At 38.7% G+C, this 16232-nt stretch overlaps 1 protein-coding gene across 1 annotated transcript in view; it reads right to left on the reverse strand.

Moving 5' to 3' along the window:
• Positions 1-2820, reverse strand: part of LNP1 (leukemia NUP98 fusion partner 1) — an 80955-nt gene extending 78135 nt beyond the window's left edge. The window contains exon 1 of the mRNA XM_086675623.1: positions 1479-2820. The gene's annotated coding sequence lies outside the window, so the exon portion shown is untranslated. The remainder of the gene's footprint in view (positions 1-1478) is intronic.
• Positions 2821-16232: the final 13412 nt, after the last annotated feature.

The raw sequence follows: 16232 nt of genomic DNA on the forward strand, positions 1-16232 counted from the left end.
GCTCAACAGATACAAAAGGCTTCCAGAGCAAGTGTAGGGGGGAAAGACCATGACTAAAACTAACATCTGGGCATCATGAAAAGTTTAAAGTACGAGGGACTGGACAAAGTACGTAAGATTCTCTGCAGAGATGTCCCATTGTCTAAATTATCAATGAACTGCTGTATTAAACAACTTGTACCCAATTTTATCTCCGAGTGTCTGCCTTATGTCAAGAATTGTGAAGGATCTAAGATTTTACCTAGGACTTGAGATCCTAGGTCAGAGACATGGACTTAATTAAGAACAGAAAGCTTCATGTTCGCTTTGCTTCCCTTGTACCCCAGATACTATGGAGATGATCTGAAATAATCTAAGTGGATGCTGCATGGGCAGTGGGACTGTGTCACAGATGAGAGACTCTGAACATAGGAAACTCAAATCTTAATGGGCTGATTGCAAGCAAAGCTGCCTGTCTTTGGCAGCAGAGGAAAACATTTTTATTATACTGGTTTGTAAATAAACCTGTCCTAAGCTCCAGAAAGAGACAGTCTCTATATTCCAAAACTTTCAAACTTCTTTGAAAGGACAGTCTGGAAGAAATGCCTCTGTTCACAAGACAGGCAGAAACTTAAGAGACTCACTGAGAAATGATTACCCATCTCTACTTGTTTTTACCTTCTATTCACCTCAAGCTTAATCTTTCACCAGTTCAGAGGATTATGCTGTCTATCTGGGACGATAGCATGGTGCAGGGAAAAGTATTAATGGCCTCAGCGTGAAGTGACTTAATTTCTAACTAACATTGCTTTCCACCAGTTGCATTATCTTAAGTAAATGAAGGTCCCACCCAGCTCTAAGTTACATGAAGTTATACCATGTCCCAGATCTTACCCAATTAGAATCCTTTAGGGTAAAGAAATGATTCCAGCAAACGTAGAAAACTTATTTAGCCAGAAAACTTGTACATGTATTAGTGCAATCTGTAGGAAAAAAAGTCACTCCAATTCAACTTGTTTTTACTGAGCACCCATCATGGTGAGGACTAGCCACGTAAAGGGCATAAAGGCCTTGAGGAACTCCAAAACTAATATGACAAAATTGGTGCCATAAAGTTCTATACAATGTGGTATGGAAACACAACAGTAATGAATTCTGCTAAGACTTGAGGGATAAATAGTATTTGGGTAAAGAGCTTTCTAAAAGATGGGGAAACCACCAGAATTTAAAAATAAAACCTAAGTGAAGAGACATCATGAGTATGAGTTGAAATAAGCCTCTGAGTCCAGCAAGATGAAGCTTTTGTGTTTCAAAACTGGTGAGAAGATGCCAATAGTGTAGCTACATGTTTGAGAATTATCAGCATATATTTAAGACAACATGTAGATGAGCTTACTTCAGGAGAAAATTAAAATTAAAATGGGCTAAAAATAAAACTTTGGGAAACATCAACATCTAAGGGAAAAAGGCGGCAATGAAAAAGTGGTCAGACCACTTACCACAGTGAGACCAAGGTCACATTGATGGTGTTAGGTTTCAGAGAGGCCAAATGAACAAGTCTACAAATAGATCATCAGTAATCTTCGTCAGGTAAGTGTCATTGGAATGGTGAGGGCAGACTCTGGCTGCCAGGCTCTGAAAAGTAACTGAAAGATCAGAATGGACTAGTAAGCCGAAATGACTCCTTTAAGAAATGTGTTTAAAAAAAAAGAAAAAAAGGGCAGTTCTAAACTAAATGAACCTCAGGAGGTCTACGCCAAAACACATAATAATTAAAATGGCAAAGTTTAAAGATAAAAAGAATTTTAGAAGTTGTAAAAGAGAAGCAAAAGTTATATATAAGGGGAACTCCCTAAGGCTATCAGATGATTTTTCAGCAGAAACTTAATAGACCAGAAGGAGGTGGCATGATATATTCAAAGAACTACAATCAGGAATACTCCACTAGTCAAGGTTATCATTTAGAATTGAAGGAGAGATAAAGAGTTTCCCAAACAAAAGTAAAAGGAGTTCTGGTCTTACACGAAATGTTAAAGGTACTTAATTGGGGGAGATGGGGGAGGTGGGGTAAGGCCATAAGTAGAAGTAAAAAAATTATGAATTAAAAAGATGTAAAATATGACAACATACACCTGAAACACGCAGGAGTAAAAAAGAAGAATGTGTTCAAACTTAAATGACCACCAACTTGATATAGTTTGTCAGATACTTAGAATCCTATATATGAACTTCATAGTAACCACAAACCCAAAACCTCTAACAGATACACAAAAATAAAGAGAAAGAAAGCCAAGCCTAACACTATAGAAAGTCATCAATCACAAGGAAAGAGCAAGAGAAGAAACAAAAAAATACAAAAACATCCAGGAAACAACTAACAAAATGGCAATAAGTACATATCAATAATTACTTTAAATGTAAATGGTCTAAATATCCAATCAAAAGACAGAGTGGCAGAAGGGATGGGGACAAAAGCCATCTATATGGTGTCTACAAGAGACTCACTTCAGTCCTAAAGACACATACAGACTGAAAATGAAAGGCTAGAAAAAGATATACCATGCAAATAGAATTGGGGGGAACGGGGGAAAGCCAGGTAGCAATAGTTAGACAAAATAGACTTTAAAACAAAGACTATAACAAGACAAAAAGAAGACCACTACATAATAAAGGGATCACTCCAACAATCCAAATCTCAGTAAGTTTAAGAAGGTTAAAGGCATATCATGCATTATTTCCAACAATGATATGAAACCAGAAATCAATCACAAGAACAAAACCAGTAAAAATATAGAAACTAAACCATATGCAACTACACAACCCATGAGTTACAAAGAAATCAAAGAGAAAATAAAAAAAAAAACTACACATAGAAAAATGAAAATGAAAACACAGCAATCCAAAATCTTTGAGAAAATCTCAAATGAACAATGTAAACTTACACCTAAAAGAACTAGAAAAAGAAGAAAATAAAATCTCAAGGTTAGGAGAAGGAAGGAAATAATATAGGTCAGGGCAGAAATACATGAAATAGAGACTGAAAAAGAAAAGATCAATGAAACCAAGAGTCAGTTCTCTGAATAAATAAATATTGATAAATCTTCAGTCAGATTTAAAAAAAGGACAAAAATAAAATCAGAAGTGAAAGGGGAAAAGTGACAACACCCACAAAAATGCAAAGGATTACAATAAAAAAAATTAGCAGCAAACTGGACAACCCTGAAGAAATGGATAAATTCCTAGAAACATATGTTCTTTAAAAAATGAATTATGAAGGAAGATGGCGGCGTAGGAGGACGCTGGGCTCACCGCGCGTCCTGCTGATCACTTAGATTCCACCTACACCTGCCTAAATAACCCAGAAAACCGCCAGAGGATTAGCAGAACGGAGTCGCCGGAGCCAAGCGCAGACGAGAGGCCCACGGAAGAGGGTAGGAAGGGCGGCGAGGCGGTGCGCGCTCCACGGACTGGCGGGAGGGAGCCGGGGTGGAGGGGCGGCTCGCCGGCCAAGCAGAGCCCCCGAGTCTGGCTTGCAAAAAGCGGAGGGGCCTGACGGACTGTGTTCCCACAGCAAGCGCGAATTAGCGTCTGGGAGGTCATAAGTTAACAGCTCTGCTCAGAAAGCGGGAAGGCTGGAGGACAAAGGGAAGGAGAGCTGCTGAGCCCCCGGACGACAGAGCTCAGTTTGGTGGGGAACAAAGGCGCTCGCCAGCGCCATCTCCCCCGCCCATCCCCCAGCCAAAATCCCAAAGAGAACCAGTTCCTGCCAGGGAACTTGCTCGCTCCGCGCAAACACCCAACTCTGCGCTTCTGCGGAGCCAAACCTCCGGCAGCGGATCTGACTCCCTCCTGCTGCCACAGGGCCCCTCCTGAAGTGGATCACCTAAGGAGAAGCAAGCTAAGCCTGCCCCTCCTGCCCCTGTGCACCTTGCCTACCCACCCCAGCTAAGACGCCAGATCCCCAGCATCACAAGCCTGGCAGTGTGCAAGTAGCCCAGACAGGCCACCCCACCCCACAGTGAATCCCGCCCCTAGGAGAGGGGAAGAGAAGGCACGCACCAGTCTGACTGTGGCCCCAGCGGTGGGCTGGGGGCAGACATCAGGTCTGACTGCGGCTCCGCCCACCAACTCCAGTTATACACCACAGCACAGGGGAAGTGCCCTGCAGGTCCTCACCACGCCAGGGACTATCCAAAATGACCAAGCGGAAGAATTCCCCTCAGAAGAATCTCCAGGAAATAACAACAGCTAATGAGCTGATCAAAAAGGATTTAAATAATATAACAGAAAGTGAATTTAGAATAATAGTCATAAAATTAATCGCTGGGCTTGAAAACAGTATAGCTGACAGCAGAGAATCTCTTGCTACAGAGATCAAGGGACTGAGGAACAGTCACGAGGAGCTGAAAAACACTTTAAACGAAATGCATAACAAAATGGAAACCACCACGGCTCGGATTGAAGAGGCAGAGGAGAGAATAGGTGAACTAGGAGATAAAGTTATGGAAAAAGAGGAAGCTGAGAAAAAGAGAGATAAAAAAATCCAGGAGTATGAGCGGAAAATTAGAGAACTAAGTGATACACTAAAAAGAAATAATCTACGCATAATTGGTATCCCAGAGGAGGAAGAGAGAGGGAAAGGTGCTGAAGGGGTACTTGAAGAAATAATAGCTGAGAACTTCCCTGAACTGGGGAAGGAAAAAGGCATTGAAATCCAAGAGGCACAGAGAACTCCCTTCAGACGTAACTTGAATCGATCTTCTGCACGACATATCATAGTGAAACTGGCAAAATACAAGGATAAAGAGAAAATTCTGAAAGCAGCAAGGGGTAAACGTGCCCTCACATATAAAGGGAGACCTATAAGACTCGTGACTGATCTCTCTTTTGAAACTTGGCAGGCCAGAAAGAATTGGCACGAGATTTTCAGTGTGCCAGACAGAAAAAATATGCAGCCGAGAATCCTTTATCCAGCAAGTCTGTCATTTAGAATAGAAGGAGAGATAAAGGTCTCCCAAACAAACAAAAACTGAAGGAATTTGTCACCACTAAACCAGCCCTACAAGAGATCCTGAGGGGGACCCTGTGAGACAAAGTACCAGAGACATCACTACAAGCATAAAACATACAGACATCACAATGACTCTAAACCCATATCTTTCTATAATAACACTGAATGTAAATGGACTAAATGTGCCAACCAAAAGACATAGGGTATCAGAATGGATAAAAAAACAAGACCCATCTATTTGCTGTCTACAAGAGACTCATTTTAGACCTGAGGACACCTTTAGATTGAGAGTGAGGGGATGGAGAACTATGTATCATGCTACTGGAAGCCAAAAGAAAGCTGGAGTAGCCATACTTATATCAGACAAACTAGACTTTAAATTAAAGGCTGTAACAAGAGATGAAGAAGGACATTATATAATAGTGACAGGGTCTATCCATCAGGAAGAGCTAACAATTATAAATGTGTATGCGCCGAATACCGGAGCGCCCAAATATATAAAACAATTACTCATAAACATAAGCAACCTTATTGAGAAGAATGTGGTAATTGCAGGGGACTTTAACACCCCACTTACAGAAATGGATAGATCATCTAGACACACGGTCAATAAAGAAACAAGGGCCCTGAATGAGACACTGGATCAGATGGACTTGACAGATATATTTAGAACTCTGCATCCCAAAGCAACAGAATATACTTTCTTCTCGAGTGCACATGGAACATTCTCCAAGATAGATCATATACTGGGTCACAAAACAGCCCTTCATAAGTTTACAAGAATTGAAATCATACCATGCATACTTTCAGACCACAATGCTATGAAGCTTGAAATCAACCACAGAAAAACGTCTGGAAATCCTCCAAAAGCATGGAGGTTAAAGAACACCCTACTAACGAATGAGTGGGTCAACCAGACAATTAGAGAAGAAATTAAAAAATACATGGAAACAAACGAAAATGAAAATACAACAATCCAAACGCTTTGGGACGCAGCGAAGGCAGTCCTGAGAGGAAAATACATTGCAATCCAGGCCTATCTCAAGAAACAAGAAAAATCCCAAATACAAAATCTAACAGCACACCTAAAGGAATTAGAAGCAGAACAGCAAAGGCAGCCTAAACCCAGCAGAAGAAGAGAAATAATAAAGATCAGAGCAGAAATAAACAATATAGAATCTAAAAAAACTGTAGAGCAGATCAACGAAACCAAGAGTTGGTTTTTTGAAAAAATAAACAAAATTGACAAACCTCTAGCCAGGCTTCTCAAAAAGAAAAGGGAGATGACCCAAATAGATAAAATCATGAATGAAAATGGAATTCTTACAACCAATCCCTCAGAGATACAAACAATTATCAGGGAATACTATGAAAAATTATATGCCAACAAATTGGACAACCTGGAAGAAATGGACAAATTCCTGAACACCCACACTCTTCCAAAACTCAATCAGGAGGAAATAGAAAGCTTGAACAGACCCATAACCAGCGAAGAAATTGAATCGGTTATCAAAAATCTCCCAACAAATAAGAGTCCAGGACCAGATGGCTTCCCAGGGGAGTTCTACCAGACGTTTAAAGCAGAGATAATACCTATCCTTCTCAAGCTATTCCAAGAAATAGAAAGGGAAGGAAAACTTCCAGACTCATTCTATGAAGCCAGTATTACTTTGATTCCTAAACCAGACAGAGACCCAGTAAAAAAAGAGAACTACAGGCCAATATCCCTGATGAATATGGATGCAAAAATTCTCAATAAGATACTAGCAAATCGAATTCAACGGCATATAAAAGGAATTATTCACCATGATCAAGTGGGATTCATTCCTGGGATGCAGGGCTGGTTCAACATTCGCAAATCAATCAACGTGATACATCACATTAACAACAAAAAAAGAGAAAAACCATATGATCCTGTCAATCGATGCAGAAAAGGCCTTTGACAAAATCCAGCACCCTTTCTTAATAAAAACCTTTGAGAAAGTCGGGATAGAAGGAACATACTTAAAGATCATAAAAGCCATTTATGAAAAGCCCACAGCTAACATCATCCTCAACGGGGAAAAACTGAGAGCTTTTTCCCTGAGATCAGGAACACGACAGGGATGCCCACTCTCACCGCTGTTGTTTAACATAGTGCTGGAAGTTCTAGCATCAGCAATCAGACAGCAAAAGGAAATCAAAGGCATCAAAATTGGCAAAGATGAAGTCAAGCTTTCGCTTTTTGCAGATGACATGATATTATACATGGAAAATCCGATAGACTCCACCAAAAGTCTACTAGAACTGATACATGAATTCAGCAAAGTTGCAGGATACAAAATCAATGTACAGAAATCAGTTGCATTCTTATACACTAACAATGAAGCAACAGAAAGACAAGTAAAGAAACTGATCCCATGCACAATTGCACCAAGAAGCATAAAATACCTAGGAATAAATCTAACCAAAGATGTAAAGGATCTGTATGCTGAAAACTATAGAAAGCTTATGAAGGTAATTGAAGAAGATTTAAAGAAATGGAAAGACATTCCCTGCTCATGGATTGGAAGAATAAATATTGTCAAAATGTCAATACTACCCAAAGCTATCTACACATTCAATGCAATCCCAATCAAAATTGCACCAGCATTCTTCTCGAAACTAGAACAAGCAATCCTAAAATTCATATGGAACCACAAAAGGCCCCGAATAGCCAAAGTAATTTTGAAGAAGAAGACCAAAGCAGGAGGCATCACAATCCCAGACTTTAGCCTCTACTACAAAGCTGTCATCATCAAGACAGCATGGTATTGGCACCAAAACAGACACATAGACCAATGGAATAGAATAGAAACCCCAGAACTAGACCCACAAACGTATGGCCAACTCATCTTTGACAAAGCAGGAAAGAACATCCAATGGAAAAAAGACAGTCTCTTTAACAAATGGTGCTGGGAGAACTGGACAGCAACATGCAGAAGGTTGAAACTAGACCACTTTCTCACACCATTCACAAAAATAAACTCCAAATGGATAAAGGACCTGAATGTGAGACAGGAAACCATCAAAACCTTAGAGGAGAAAGCAGGAAAAGACCTCTCTGACCTCAGCCGTAGCAATCTCTTCCTCGACACATCCCCAAAGGCAAAGGAATTAAAAGCAAAAGTGAATTACTGGGACCTTATGAAGATAAAAAGCTTCTGCACAGCAAAGGAAACAACCAACAAAACTAAAAGGCAACCAACGGAATGGGAAAAGATATTTGCAAATGACATATCGGACAAAGGGCTAGTATCCAAAATCTATAAAGAGCTCACCAAACTCCACACCCGAAAAGCAAATAACCCAGTGAAGAAATGGGCAGAAAACATGAATAGACACTTCTCTAAAGAAGACATCCAGATGGCCAACAGGCACATGAAAAGATGTTCAGCGTCGCTCCTTATCAGGGAAATACAAATCAAAACCACACTCAGGTATCACCTCACGCCAGTCAGAGTGGCCAAAATGAACAAATCAGGAGACTATAGATGCTGGAGAGGATGTGGAGAAACGGGAACCCTCTTGCACTGTTGGTGGGAATGCAAATTGGTGCAGCTGCTCTGGAAAGCAGTGTGGAGGTTCCTCAGAAAATTAAAAATAGACCTACCCTATGACCCAGCAATAGCACTGCTAGGAATTTATCCAAGGGACACAGGAGTACTGATGCATAGGGGCACTTGTACCCCAATGTTCATAGCAGCACTCTCAACAATAGCCAAATTATGGAAAGAGCCTAAATGTCCATCAACTGATGAATGGATAAAGAAATTGTGGTTTATATACACTATGGAATACTACGTGGCAATGAGAAAAAATGAAATATGGCCTTTTGTAGCAACGTGGATGGAACTGGAGAGTGTGATGCTAAGTGAAATAAGCCATACAGAGAAAGACAGATACCATATGGTTTCACTCTTATGTGGATCCTGAGAAACTTAACAGGAACCCATGGGGGAGGGGAAGGAAAAAAAAGAGGTTAGAGTGGGAGAGAGCCAAAGCATAAGAGACTGTTGAGAACTGAGAGCAAACTGAGGGTTGATGGGGGGTGGGAGGGAGGAGAGGGTGGGTGATGGGTATTGAGGAGGGCACCTTTTGGGATGAGCACTGGGTGTTGTATGGAAACCAATTTGACAATAAATTTCATATATAAATAAAAAAAATAAATAAAAAAAATAAAAGGATTTGCAATTGTCAAAAAAAAAATGAATTACATACATACATACAATGGAGTATTACTCAGCAATCAAAAAGAATGAAATCTTGCCATTTGCAACTATGTGGATGGAACTAGAGTATATTATGCCAAGCAAAATTAGTCAGAGAAACGCAAATATCCTATGACTTCACTCACATGAGGACTTTTAAGATACAAAACAGATGAACATAATGGAGGGGAAGCAAAAAAATATATAAAAACAGGGAGGAGGACAAAACATAAGAGACTCTTAAATATGGAAAACAGAGGGTTACTGGAGGGGTTGTGGGAGGCAGGATGGGCTAAATGGGTAAGGGGCATTAAGGAATCTACTCCTGAAATCACTGTTGCACTATATGCTAACTTGGATATAAATTTAAGTAAATAAATAAATAGGAAAAAAAAACTGAATCACAAAGAAATAGAAAATCTGAACAGACCAATTACTAGTAACAAAATTGAATTAGTAATCAAAAAACTGACAAAGGAAAGTCCAGGACCAGATGAATTCACAGGTGAATTCAACCAAACATTTAAACAAGAGATAATACCTACTCCCCTCAATTATTCTAAAATAGAAGAGGAAGGAAAGCTTCCAAGTACATTTTCAAGGCTAGCATTACCTTAGTATCAAAACTAGACAAAGGCACTACTAAGGAAGAAAACTACAGTCCAATATCTCTGAACACAGATGCAAAACTCCTCAACAAAATATTAGCAAACTACATTCAACAATACATTAAAAGGATAATTCATTGCAATCAAGTGGTATTTATTCCAGGGATGCAAGGATGGCTATTTGCAAATCAATCAACATAACACCACATGAACAAAACGAAGGATATGAATCATATCATCTCAGATGCAGAAAAAGCATCTGACAAAATTAAACACCCATTCATGATACAAACTCTCAATAAAGTGGATTTTGAGGAATCATATCAACATAATAAAGGCCGTATGTGAAAAAAAACCACAGCTGACATCATATTCAAAGGTAAAAACCTAGAAGTTTTCCTCTAAGACCAGACACAAGACAAAGATATCTGATAGCCTCACCACTTTTATTCAACATTACTACTGGAAGTCCTAGTCCTAGTCACAGGAATCAGACAAGAAAAAAGGAATAAAAGACATCCAAATTGGTAAAGAAGTAGTTAAAATGTCACTATTTGCAGAGACATACTAGACAGAGGAAACCCTAAAGACTCCACCAAAAAAACTATTAGGAATAATGAATACAAAATTAACACAAATCAAAACAAAACAAAACAAAATTAACACAAATCAGCTGAGCTTCTATACACTAATAATGAAGTAGCAGAAAGAGAAATTAAGAAATTAGAGAAATTAAGAAAAAAATTTAATTTACAATTGCATCAAAAAGAATACAATACCTTGGGGCGCCTGGGTGGCTCAGTCGGTTAAGTGTCTGACTTCGACTCGGCCGTGATCTCACAGTTCATGAGCTCAAGCCCCGCACTGGGTTCTGTGCTGACGGCTCAGAGCCTGGAACCTGCTTTGGATTCTGTGTCTCCCTCCCTCTCTGTTCCTCTCCCACTCCCACTCTGTCTCCCTCAAAAATAAAGATTAAAAAAAATTTTTTTTTAAAGAATACCTAGAAATAAACTTAACCAACGTGGTGAAAGATGTGTACTCCGAAGACTATAAAACAATGATGAAAGACATTGAAAATGACACAAATGTAAAGATTTCCTATGCTCACGATTGGAAGAACCAATCTTGTTAAAATGTCCATTCTACCCAAAGTAAACTACAGATTCAATGCAATCCCTATGAATATACCAAAGCATTTGTCACTGTAGTAGGATAATACTAAAATTTGTAAGGAATCACAAAAGATCTCAAAAAGCCAAAGCAACCTCAAAGAACAAAAACAAAGCTGGAAGTATCACAATCCCATATCTTAAGATACAGTAATCAAAACAATATGGTACTGGCACACACACACACACAAAAGAAGATACATAGATCAATGGAACAGAATAGACATCCCAGAAATAAAACCACGCTTATATGGTCAATTAATCTATGACAAAGGAGACAAGAACATACAACAGAGAAAAACAGTCTTATCAATAAATGGAGCTGGGAAAACTGGACAGCTACATGCAAAAGAATGAAACTGGACCACTTTCTTATACCATACATAAAAATAAACTCAAAATGGATTAGAGACCTAAATATGAGACCTGAAACCACAAAAGTCCTAGAAGAAAACATAGGCAGTAATTTCTCTGACATCAGCCACAGCACTATTTTCCTACATCTATCTCCTCAGGCAAGGGAAACAAAAGCAAAATTAAACTTGTGACTACATCAAAATAAAAAGTTTTTACACAGTGAAGCATACTGTCAACAAAACAAAAAGGCAAACTACTAAATGGGAGAAGATATTCACAAATGATATATCCAATAAGAGGTTAATATCCAAAATATACAAAGAACTTATACACCTTAACTCCCAAAATACAAACAGCCCAATTAAAAAATGGGCAAGGGACCTAAATAGACACTTTTCCAAAGACATACAGATACAGATGTCCAATAGATACATGAAAAGATGGTCAACATCACTAATCATCAGGAAAATGCAAACCAAAACTATAATGAGGTATCTTATACCTGTCAGAATTGGTAGAATCAAAAAGACAAGAAATAACAAGTGTTGGTGAGAATGTGGAGAAAAAAGAAGCTTGTGAATACTGGTGGAATGCAAATTAGTGCAGGCACTGTGAAAAATGGTATGGAGGTTCCTCTAAAAAATTAAAAATAGAAATTCCATATAACTGAGTAATTCCACTATTGGGTATTTACACACACACACACACACACACACACAACCACACACACACAACCACAAAAGCACTAATTCAAAAAGTTATATACACCTCTATGTTTACTACAGCATTTATAATAACCAAAAAAATGCAAGCAACCCAAACGTCCATAGAGGAATGCATAAAGATATGATCTATATGTACAATGGAATATTAGCCATAAAATGGATGAGAACTTGCCTCTGAGACAACATGCGTGGACCTAAAGAGTATTATGCTAAATAAATCAGAGAAAGACAAATACCATATGATTTCACTTATATGTTGAATCTAAAAACCAAATGAATAAACAAAAAGCAGAAAGAGGTTCATAAATACAGACAACTGATGGTTGCAGGGGTGTGGAGGAAGGTGGGATGTGCAAAATGGGTGAAAGAAAGTAGAAGACACAGACTTCCAGTTACAGAATGAGTAAGTCATAGGGATGAAAGGTACAGTAGAAGGAATATAGTCAACAATACTGTAGTAGTGCTGTGTGGTGACAGAGGTAGTCACCCTTGAGGTGAGCACAGCATAATGTACGACTTACTGACTCATTATGTTGTACACCTGAAAATACTGTAACATTTTGATAAATTAGTAATAATAAAAAGAAATGTAGTAAAAAAATGGGAGTTTTTTTTATAGGATGGTATAGTTTTAAGGGAGAATGACTTTACAGATACAATAGTAATAATAGTTGAGCACAAAGGAACACATTTGTAGGTTTAAAATATTTCAAGAAGAGCTAGGCATCACAACACTTAGAATATTACTACACCTTGTCCACCATGCTCCATTTTTCCAGATTCATGTTCACTTGGTGAATTATGAGCCAGCTGTGAAGTAATCCGTGAACAAGAAGTAATGTCCTCACACGTTTGAGTTTTGGTATTTGATGGTAGATCTAGAACTTAAGTTTCTTTCTTTCTTTCTTTTTTTTTTTTTTAAGTAATCTCTACACCCAACATGGGGCCTAAACTCACAACCCCAAGATCAAGAGTTGCACGTTCCACCAACTAAGCCAGCCAGGTGCCCGTGTGGCTTAACTTTTTAATTTCTGATTTTAACAAGACCATTTTATCCGAAAGCACATTCTTTCTTCCAACAACTAACTAGCTTTTACTTATCCTTCAATCTTTGATCAAAAAGATACAGAGCTGAATCAAGATAATAACTTGACAAGAAATATGAAACTGCAACACAAAAGTGGTTATAAGGCATAAAGGAAAAAAGCCCATATGAAACCTGCTGCCCTGGCAATTATGTTTGGCCAGTGGAGACATCACAGAACACAGCTTTTCCCGTGCCATCCCCTGGCTTCATCAGACCCATTTACTACCAAAACACACCCCACAGTGCTTAGGAGGCAACATAAAAGACATAAAAACTGCTGTCAGTAGAGCAGATCATTGATCCTGAAACCTCAACTCTTTGTCTAAACCTTTTTTCACTTGGTAGACTTTGCACAGACCTAATTCTTGGTGGCAGCAAGAAGTCTTTCCCTAAACACCCACTTGATGTCACAATCTGACTAGTAGTCAGTTTAAACCCTGTAATGTTAGTAATTTACTCATTTGCAACCAATGCAAAACCCATTCTCTGTTAGCCCTCAACTTTAAAAAGCTAGGCCAATGTTTAGGGCCACTTTCATGACTACCAGTATATCCTGGCTTATTTCAAAAAAGGACATAATTTTTGTAAGGGAGTCACTTTGATTAGTTAAGTGTGTTGCCTTATCTAAACTGCAGAAGAGACAGCCTAGGAAAATTGCCAGGAAATGGAGAATGACTACTAATGTGTATGCAATTTCTCTTTGGTGTGATTAAAATGTTTGAAAATTGACTGTGGTGATCGTCACACAATTCTATGAATATACTAAAACCACTGAATTGCAAACTTTAAAAAAATAAACTGCAGGAGAAAGACTGCAACATATGATAGCAGACTTCAAAGTATTATGCAAAAAAAGTATCATTGCCTAACTCAACAAAAAGTGAGGGATTACAGGGAATGACCTTTGAACAAAACATTTTCATGGCCTTGAATTGCAGTGTTCTACTGTTTCAAGCAGACCAAATCCTGGGTTCATTTTGATCAGTATTACTTTATTAAAGGTAGAATCTGGGGCCATGTCACCACATACTGTATGAGAATAAAATGTAACACACTAATGTAGATGCCTACTTTATTCATTTACTTCACAGTCTTCAAATGCACCAGAAGGCAGGATCACCCAATATAACACCAAAAGGACAAGATGACTTGCATTTAATGAAATACAAAAACAAGTTCTAGTATCCATGTGCTTTATCTGATATAGGAATGCTACATAAAGATAAAGTGTCCTTCCTTCTAGAGCTTCAACTAGATAGTTAAGTTGGCTTGTCCACTGGTTTCCAAACTATTCTGAGCTCTTTGGAGGAAATACCATAAGGTGTTTTTTGGAGACTAAGGGAATCCAAGGCAGAGGGCTCCTAGGCTCTCCACACCCACATCAGCCAGATCATTCTTTCATCATTGTTACAGATATAAGGTTTACTGCAAGATTTTCTATTAAAAAACTGTTTCAGGGCCACCTGGGTGGTTCAGTTAAGCATCCGACTCTAGATTTCAACTCACTGATTCATGAGCTTGAGGCCTGAGTCGGGCTCTGTGGAGGCTGCTTAACATTCTCTCTCCCTCTATGCCCCTCCCTTGCTCACGCACTCATGCTCTCTCAAACTTTAAAAAATTTTAAAAATAAAATAAAAAATTGATCACACTAAAATTATAATGTTTACATTTTTTTAATGTTTATTTATTTTTGAGAGAGAAAGTGGGAGGGGCAGAGAGGAGGATAGAGGATTTGAAGCTGGCTCCGTGCTGAGAGCAGACAGCCCAATGTTGGGCTCAAACTCACGAACTGTGAGATCATGACTTGAGCTGAAGTCAGACACTTAACCGACTGAGCCACCCAGGCGCCTCTAAAACTATAAAGTTTAAATATTTGTCTGTGGGCCTACCAGGATACACAGCAGTGATTCTCAAAGTGTAGCTCACAGTTACCTGAAAGTTTTGACATCCTTTAAAAGAATCTTTTAAAGTATTTAAAAATACTTTAAGTAAGCCTTTTAAAGTATTTTTTATAATATTATGAAGTTATTTGGGAGCTTCTACTTCAGGCCAAGATCGAGTTACAGGGATCAGATTTACCCTCCCCTCCAAAATAGCTAAAAAAAAAAGACTATGTATGAAACAGTAGTTTTCAGACATCAGACCTCAGGAAGTGATCCTAAGAGAAGGTAAACAAAAGAAGTGAACCCTCTAATTGCTCTAGCTTATTAAGTTTCCAGGTTGTAGCACAGGGAACATGGCTGGAGGTTAACAGTTTCCCTGAGTTGAGGAGGGAAAGTTGGCAGCCTTAGGAAGCAAAGATGGTAACAGTTCACAGGGCAGAGGTACTGGAGAGGAGAGAGTTGCATAAAGAGGAGGTTCAAGAGATCTGCAGAGAGCTGTGTTCACATCTTCAGCTAAGTACCGATCAGCACATGGATATGAGGAAACTACCTGAAGCACAGGCAGGAACCACTTGACAGTAACAAAGAAAAGACAGATACTGATATATCAGACACCAGTAAAGAAAAAAATACACTGAAGACCCAGAAACTAGCCAAAAGGAAGTATCAGAAAAAAGACTGGGTGGTGGGGGGGGGGGGGCAGAGAGGAAGGGAACAATAGCATCATTGTTGATGGGACAGTTCCAAGAACCCTGATGTATGCATAATTAAGAAGGGTTCCTAATATTTTAAGAAATCATAGCTGATGTTCTAAATTGGATGAAAATTATAAAACCAAGGATGTAAGAATAGTAAAGTACAAGATAACAACAACAAAACTGCACTAAAGCACATCACAACAAGTTCTATAAAATTAATGATGAAGAGAAAAATCTTAAAAGCAGAGGAAAAAAAGGCATTATAGAGAGGGAGAAAGGATAATAATGACAGTACACTTTGCCTCTAGAATGCAAGCCAGAAAACAGTGTAGAAGCAAATTTAAAGCATTCAAAGGGGGGAAAATGGTGAATTCTATTATCAGCAAAACTATATTTTAAAAAATGAAAGCAGGGGCACCTGGGTGGCTCAGTAACTGAAGCATCCACTTCAGCTCAGGTCATGATCTTGTAGTTTCTGAGTTCAAG

The sequence above is a fragment of the Puma concolor genome, chromosome C2, assembly GCF_028749965.1.
Source record: "Puma concolor isolate L17-30 chromosome C2, mPumCon1.1.hap2, whole genome shotgun sequence".
Lineage (NCBI taxonomy): Eukaryota > Metazoa > Chordata > Mammalia > Carnivora > Felidae > Puma > Puma concolor.